Source organism: Eschrichtius robustus, chromosome 2 (genome assembly GCF_028021215.1).
Source record: "Eschrichtius robustus isolate mEscRob2 chromosome 2, mEscRob2.pri, whole genome shotgun sequence".
In the NCBI taxonomy this organism is placed as follows: Eukaryota; Metazoa; Chordata; class Mammalia; order Artiodactyla; family Eschrichtiidae; genus Eschrichtius; species Eschrichtius robustus.
The window spans coordinates 55456868-55464647 of NC_090825.1; the positions used below are offsets into that span (position 1 = coordinate 55456868).

The 7780-nt window shown below is 40.4% G+C and overlaps 1 pseudogene; it reads left to right on the forward strand.

Moving 5' to 3' along the window:
* The first annotated feature begins 6621 nt into the window (after positions 1-6621).
* On the forward strand, positions 6622-7241 carry LOC137756784 (high mobility group protein B2 pseudogene; annotated as a pseudogene).
* The last annotated feature ends 539 nt before the right edge of the window (positions 7242-7780 follow it).

Sequence of the window (7780 nt, forward strand, 5' to 3'; positions counted from 1 at the left end):
TCCCTCGGCGAGTGACGACTTCCGCCGCCCGGCCTCCGGGAGCGGAAGAGCATGGCGGCCCGAGGGCTGCCGGCCGGCGGGGAGGAGTCTCCGCGCTCCCTGCTCGCGGGCCCCGCCTACCCCTGTCGGCCGCATTGGTGTTTCTTCTCCGTATCCTCTCAATTTTTTGATTTCACTTTTTCGTCTGTTCCTAGAGTGACTCGACCAGAGTTTTTTGTTTGTTTGTTTTAAACAATAAATCCTCTTAGGAAAATAGCGTTCGTTGCAGGTCACTTAGAAAATATGGGTAAGCAAGCAGTAAAATATAAAGCAGTCCCTTGGTAACCAATAATAATATAGCTACCATTTTTAAAAAGTGCTTTTAAGAGTTTTATATACTTATCTTAATTTTATTTTCGCAACCCTATGAATTAGGGGCTATTTTCTCATTTAAAGATGGAAAACTGAGGCACAGAGCTTTTACACAAATGCCTGGAATCCAGCATCTCTGTAACATTTCCCAGCATTGGCATTTAGTTTAATATCTCTTATCCCAAATCTTCTCTAGTAACTTTTTTTTTTAATTTATGTATTTATTTGTTTGTTTATTTATGGCTGCGTTGGGTCTTCGTTGCTGTGAGGGGGCTTCTCATTGCGGTGGCTTCTCGTGCTGCGGAGCACGGGCTCTAGGCACGCGGGCTTCAGTAGCTGTGGCTTGCAGGCTCTAGAGCTCAGGCTCAGTAGTTGTGGTGCACAGGCTCAGCCGCTCCGCGGCATGTGGGATCTTCCCGGACCAGGGCTCGAACCCGTGTCCCTTGCATTGGCAGGCAGATTCTTAACCACTGCACCACCAGGGAAGCTTTCTAGTAACTTTTTGAATTTAAAAACATGAGATGAATTGTTGTATTCTGTTTAAGAATGTGCTTTTTGTTTGCTCGTTTTTTCATGTTTGTCTTTACATGGGTCAAGCAGGCTTTTAGTTCTCAGTACGAGCTTACCCTCTACTTTTCCAGTATTCTTTATTAAACATTTAGGATTGCTAAATGGCTTCCAAGTACCTAGTGTAATTTTTTCTTTTTTTTAAAGGTCACCCAGGGAACTTTGATGGCTTCTCTTGGCTTCTGTAGATACCAGAAATAGATGTATTTTTTAAAAGCTCACTTAGATTTATTTGTTCAATCATAATTCTCACAGTGGCATATGATACAGAAATTTAAACAATTTGGAACCAGGTTTCTTCTTATTTATTTATTTTTTAGATAGAATTTACATACCATAAAATTCATCATTTTAAAGCATGCAATTTAGTGGGTTTTGGTATGGTCACAAGATTGTGCAGCTACCACCACTATCTAATTCCAGAACATTTTCATCGCCCCCAAAAGAAACCTTGTATCCATTAGAAGTCACTCCACAGTCTCTCCTCCTTTCACAACCACTGTCTCTATAGATTTACTTGCTCTGGATATTTCATATAAATGGAATCATATCACATGTGGCCTTTTGTGTCTTTTTTCACTTAGTATAATGTTTTCAAGGAGGGATTCGCTTTAATGAATTTTAAATGGCAAGTTCTTTGTTGAAAAAGTATTTCTACTTATCAGGAAGTAGATAAGTAGATTTCCACCTACTTTGTTCCTCAACAAAAATGAACCTATGGCATTTTTGTCCTCGAAGAAAACATGTTCTTTTTTTCTTGATGGTGACATCCAGATTTGAATCACTATACGTATTTTACAGTTATTCCATATGATAGACAAAGCACTCAAAGCATAATGTAGAGGATTTCCAAAGGAAACCGTTTCATCAGATTTGAAGGCACTTACGTAAACATTAAATTTAACTTTATGATCATGGGGGGTTGCCAATCTGAGTACCGTGCCTGGCACCTGGCAGCTCCCCCATACACATGGCTGAATGTGTAAATCCCCCAGCTGCAGGAACAGCTCCATTTTCTGAGGCCCCAGGATCCTCTTACAGGCTAGTCCTCATGGTTCTGCCTTGTACACATGACACTTTATTTTCGTATTCTGTTTTCCCTGCTAGCAGCCCCTGTGACCAGGCGTCTTCATGTTGTTATCTCTGTTCCTCCTACCAGGCCAATCCAGAGTAAGTGGTGCCAGAAAAGTTTGGTAAATCAATGAATTGTGGGAACCCAACCCAACTCTGGCACTTTTGTTTGCAGGCTAGTCTACCAGATTCAAAAAGAGGAAGGTTATTCACAAGTGCATAAATTGCACTTGCATAAGAAAGAATCTCATTAAGTAGACCTCCATAAAATTCAAATTTTGATGATCTGGCCATATCCGAGGTGAAGCTTACCCAGCTTTATAAAGAATTTGCTGGAAAGTCACGTAGATAGTCCAGAATATTTTTTAGAAAGCACTTATCTGCCCCCAGGTGAGCAGGAAGGGAAGCTGGCAGGTACATGAGAGGCCCCAAAGAGGGTCTGTTGGGCCATTTCTTAGCATCTGATCCAATTGGTGAGGAAAGTGACAGCAGTCCAAAAAGGCTCAAAGAAACAGAACTCTTTCCTGGCAATAGCTCTTTTGCCTAAAGTAACCTTCCCACTGTCACATGGTGCAGTTTTAAAGTTATGGTGAAATGCTAACAGGCAGTTTGGATTAAAGTTAACAGCAAATCATGGCTTCACAGATTAATTGCTGCACAAATAAATTGATGTATAAGTATTTGCTTTTAAATCTTACATGGCAAGAAGTAAATTAGAAGTCAAACCATTTTTTTCTCTGAAGAACTAAAAGGACAGAATGTCTTTGATGACCTTGAGAACAGCATACTGGTTTCAAGGCAGACTGTTGTTGTGTAATCTAACCAACAATGATGTAGAACATTTAAAAAATTTATTTATTTTATTTTTGGCTGCTCTGGGTCTTCGTTGCGATGTGCAGGCTTCTCAGTGCGGTGGCTTCTCTTGTTAAGCACGGGCTCTAGAGCGCGGGCTTCAGTAGTTGTGGCACACGAGCTTAGTTGCTCTGTGGCCTGTGGGATCTTCCCGGACCAGGGCTCGAACCCGTGTCCCCTGCATTGGCAGGCGGATTCTTAACCACGGTGCCATGCTGTGAAGTCCCTGATGTAGAACTTTTCTTAACACGGTTATAAAATAAATCTTAGAAGAAAAAAAAATTTAACTTCATGAACTGGAACCAATCTTTGTGCATATGGAATTCTCATACCAAAAACCTACACTTGGTGACTCTTGGAACTTGCCGATGATAAAATAAAGGATTCAAATGACTAGTGATCAAGTTTCCAGTTAGGATAATATATATTGGTATTGTCATGCAGAATAGCGAATAAACAAAAGAGAAGGCCAAAATTAATTAGTTCCTTACCCTTACCTTACCTTCAGAGTCTAGGGTCAGGAGATCAGAGATGTGTCAGTGATTTGTGTACAAGAATGCTCACTGATTGGGATTGACATATATACACTACTGTGTATAAAATAGATAACTAATGAGAACCTACTGTATGGCACAGGGAACTCTACTCAATGCTCTGTGGTGACCTAAATGGGAAGGAAATCCAAAAAAGAGGGGATATACGTAAACGTGTAGCTGATTCACTTTGCTGTACAGCAGAAACTAACACAACATTGTAAAGCAACTACACTCCAATAAAAAAAAAAAAAAAAAAGACTGCTCACTGAACTATTACCGCAGCAGAAAGTTGAAAATTCCAAATGATGTTTTGGAAGAATATTTGAATGATATTATGGACAAATGGTAGTATAATTCATAAATGACACAGATCTAATTAGTCATCCAGTATGTAAGGCTTGGATTCATTACCCTCACATCATATACCAAAATACATTCTAGGTGACTTTTATAAACTTGGGATGGAGGAGATTTTAAGATAGAAATAAGAAACTATGCAAGGATTGAAAACTCGAATACATTTTGGGGGTCGGGCAGGTAAAGGAGATGAGTTAAAGAGGAGTAAGCAATAAGGGGTGGTGGGTACTGTAATCAGTTACCTCGAGACTATCCCTCCACCCCACCCCCCCACTCATTCCACCCACTCCCTGCCCAAAGGCATTCAAGTTCATATTAAAAATTTTGGGGGGGAGGGGATGGGGGAGGGATGGAGTGGGAGTTTGGGTTTAGCAGAAGCAAGCTATTATATATAGAATGGATAAACAACAAGGTCCTACTGTATAGCACAGGGAACTATATTCAATATATTGTGATAGACCATAATGGAAAAGAATATGTATATATGTATAACTGAATCACTTTGCTGTACAGTAGAAATAAGCACATCATTGTAAATCAAGTATACTTCAATTTAAGAAAAAGTGGAAAAAAATTTTTTTAACATGTCAGGACAAGTCTGTGGGCTGTCAGTCTGCATCTTCAGTTAATAAAGAAACTAGGCATTTAATTAAAAATTACGATGAGATATCACCTCACACCGGTCAGAATGGCAATTATCAAAAAGTCTACAAATAATAAATGCTGGAGAGGGTGTGGAAAAAGGGAACCCTCCTGCAATGTTGGTGGGAATGTAAATTGTACAGCCATTATGGAGAACAGTGTGGAGGTTTCTTAAAAAACTAAAAATAGAGCTACAACATGATCCTGCAATCCCACTCCTCATGGGCATATATCTGGAGAAAACCGTAATTTGAAAAGATACATGCACCCCAAAGTTCATTGCAGCACTATTTACAATAACCAAAACATGGAAGCAACCTAAATGTCCATGGACAGATGAATGGATAAAGAAGATGTGGTATAGGGCTTCCCTGGTGGCACAGTGGTTGGGAATCTGCCTGCCAATGCAGGGGACACAGGTTCAAGCCCTGGTCCGGGAAGATCCCACATGCCGCAGAGCAACTAAGCCCATGTGCCACAACTACTGAGCCTGCACTCTAGAGCCTGCGAGCCACAACTACTGAGCCCGTGTGCCACAACTACTGGAGCCTGTGCTCCACAACAAGAGAGGCCACCGCAGTGAGAAGCCTGCGCATGGCAACTAAGAGTAGCCCCCCCTCGCCACAACCAGAGAAAAGCCTGTGTGCAGCAATGAAGACCCAACACAGCCAAAAATAAAATAAATAAAAAGAAAAAAAAGATGTGGTATATATACACAATGGAACATTACTCAGCCATAAAAAAGTGAAATAATGTCATTTGCAGCAACATGGATGGACCCAGAGATTAACATACTAAGTGAAGTAAGCCAGAGAAAGAAAAATATATTGCTTATATGTGGAATCTAAAAAAAAAAAAGATACAAATGAACGTATATGCAAAACAGAAATAGACCCACAGACATAGAAAGCAAACTTATGGTTACCAAAGGGGAAAGGGAGGGGATAAATTAGGAGTTTGGGATTACCATATACACACTATTATATATAAAACAGATAACCAACAAGGACCTATTGTATAGCACAGGGAACTATACTCAATATTTTGTAATAACCTATAAGGGAAAAGAATCTGAAAAAGAATAGGTATATATATGTATAACTGAATCACTTTGCTGTACATGTAACAATACTGTAAATCAACTATACTTCAATTAAAAAAAAGAAACTAGGCATTTGATCATGTGAATAAAAATTCTGGCAAAAGCAACATAAATAAAATGAAAGGACAAACAATAGTTTAGAAAATATTTGTAACATAAGAGAAACGAATATTCTTTTATATTAAAGAAAAACTTTGTCAAATAAAAATAACAGCAAAGCAAGTTATTCATAGAAGAAAAAACCAAAAGGGCCAATAAATATGAACATATGCCCATACTCTGGAAGCTCTGTATTCTGTCTGCTTGGATTTATATCCTTAACCTGACACTTACTAGCTGGGCGACCTTGGGTAAATTCCTTAACCAAAATCTCAATTTCTATGAAATCTATAAAAATGGACATAACCGTAGTACCTACATGTGAAGACTAAGTGAAACAAAAAGCATAAAGCAGAGAGAAAAAACATAGGTATTTCACAAAAAGGAAAATCCATGGGACTTCCCTGGTGGTGCAGTGGTTAAGAGTCCGCCCCCAATGCGGGGGGGCCTGGGTTGGATCCCTGGGCAGGGAACTAGATCCCACATGCATACCCCAACTAAGGGTTTGCATGCCACAACTAAGGGTTTGCATGCCACAACTAAGGAGCCCACGTGCCGCAACTAAGACCCCGTGCAACCAAATAAATAAATATTAAAATATACATATATAACACCCCCCCCCCCCAAATAAAAGGAAAATCCAGGGAATTAATTTCCCCGCAGTCCAGTGGTTAGGACTCAGTGCTTTCACTGAAAGGGTCCGGGTTCAATCCCTGGTTGGGGAACTAAGATTCTCCAAGCCACATGGCCAATCAATCTGATAATAAAAATAAATAAAAATTTAAAAAGAAAGAAAATCCAAATGTCCAATAAATATATGAAAAAATGCTCAACCTCTCTGGTCAGAGAACTGCAAATTAAAAATTAAGATACCAGGCGCGGAGAAGTCTGCAAAACAAGAGGCGGAGGATTGCGTTAGCAACGGACCAGTTCACGCCGGAGCCGCGGGCAGCAGCGTCACGGTCGGACCCGGCCAGTGCGCGGTACTGTGAGAAAAAGCTACCGCCAGGTGGACGCGCCGCCGCCGCCGCCGCCGCCGCCGCATCATGGGGAAGGGCAACCCCAACAAGCCGCGGGGCAAGATGTCCTCGTACGCCTTCTTCATGCAGACCTGCCGGGAGGAGCACAAGAAGAAACACCCCGACTCCTCGGCCAACTTCGCCGATTTCTCCAAGAAATGTCCCGAGAGATGGAAGACCATGTCTGCCAAGGAAAAATCCAAGTTTGAAGATATGGCAAAAAGTGACAAAGCTCGCTATGACAGGGAGATGAAAAATTATGTTCCTTCCAAAGGTGACAAGAAGGGAAAGAAAAAAGATCCCAATGCGCCTAAAAGGCCTCCATCTGCCTTCTTCCGGTTTTGCTCCGAACATCGCCCAAAGATCAAAAGTGAACACCCTGGCTTATCCATTGGAGATACTGCAAAAAAAGTGGGTGAAATGTGGTCTGAGCAGTCAGCCAAAGGTAAACAACCCTATGAACAGAAAGCAGCTAAGCTAAAGGAGAAATATGAAAAGGATATTGCCGCATACCGTGCCAAGGGCGAGAGTGAAGCGGGAAAGAAGGGCCCTGGCAGGCCAACAGGCTCCAAGAAAAATGAACCAGAAGATGAGGAGGAAGAGGAAGATGAAGATGAGGAGGAAGAGGATGAAGATGGGGAATAAATGGCTATCCTGTAATGATGTGTGTGGAGTGTGCGTGTGTGCTTAGGCAGTTGTTTTGCTAAGAATGTGAATTCAAGTGCAGCTCAATATTAGCTTCAGTATAAAAACTGTACAGATTTTTGTATAGCTGATAAGATTCTTTGTATAGAAAATACTTTTTTAAAAATGCAGGCTGTAGCTTTTTGAGGGGTTACTACATACAGTTAGATTTTAAAGCTTCTGATGTTGAATGTTTCTGAATATTTAATGATTTCTTTAACTTCTTGACTTGTGTATGGTAGCACAGCAAACTCATAGAAATTAGTATCAATAGTAAATTTGGGGTTTTCTAGAATGAGAATGTTGCATTTTGTTTTCTTAAAAAAATTTTGTAATAAAATTATACTAAAAAAACCCTAAGATACCATTTTTCACTCGGGTCGGCAAAATTATTAGAGATTAAGAATATCTAATGTTATTGAGGACATGGGGATATGAAGAACTAAACTCTTGTTGGACAAATCTGTTAAAATTACAAACAAGTATACCTTTGCCCTAGG